The sequence below is a fragment of the Onychomys torridus genome, chromosome 4 (genome assembly GCF_903995425.1).
Source record: "Onychomys torridus chromosome 4, mOncTor1.1, whole genome shotgun sequence".
Taxonomy (NCBI): Eukaryota; Metazoa; Chordata; class Mammalia; order Rodentia; family Cricetidae; genus Onychomys; species Onychomys torridus.
In genome coordinates, this window is record NC_050446.1 from 136,336,287 (window position 1) to 136,336,830 (window position 544).

Below are 544 nucleotides of genomic sequence, written 5' to 3' on the forward strand. Positions count from 1 at the left end.
ATGGCTGGTCCAGAAACTGATGGCCAATTACAATTCACTGGTATTAAAAAGTATTTCAACTCTTAGAGTCTCACAGGTAGGATGAATTATGTGCTGGTCACATATGGAGGCATTTTTTGTTGGTCTTATACTTTAAGTTAAGGCCTAAAAAACTCCAGCTGTGAAAGCAACATAAATGGACTTTGAAATGTCTGACCTCATGTTAAGTCCCATGCCTGAAGAAGCTGATGTCAACTCACCATGTAATACTCAGTTTGTACAATAAATTATGAAGCTGGAAAAAATTGGTGAACCGGGGGACTTGAAGACATGGCTCAGTGCTTAAGAGCACGTATTGCTCTTCACAGCACCTGAGTTTGGATCCCAGTATCTATGTCAGGTGGCTGTCTCCCAACCACCTGTAACTCCAGCCTCAGGGGATCTGATGTCCTCTGGTCTCCACAGACAGGTACCACCATGTCTGGCTTTCTCCTAAAATGAGATGCACCAAGAGCAGTGGCTTTATTCTCAATGTGAGATGACTTTGAGAAGGTGAACAGCAGGA

The 544-nt window shown here is 43.2% G+C and overlaps 1 pseudogene; it reads left to right on the plus strand.

The window, feature by feature from the left end:
* LOC118581495 lies at window positions 1-175 on the plus strand (annotated as a pseudogene).
* Window positions 176-544: the final 369 nt, after the last annotated feature.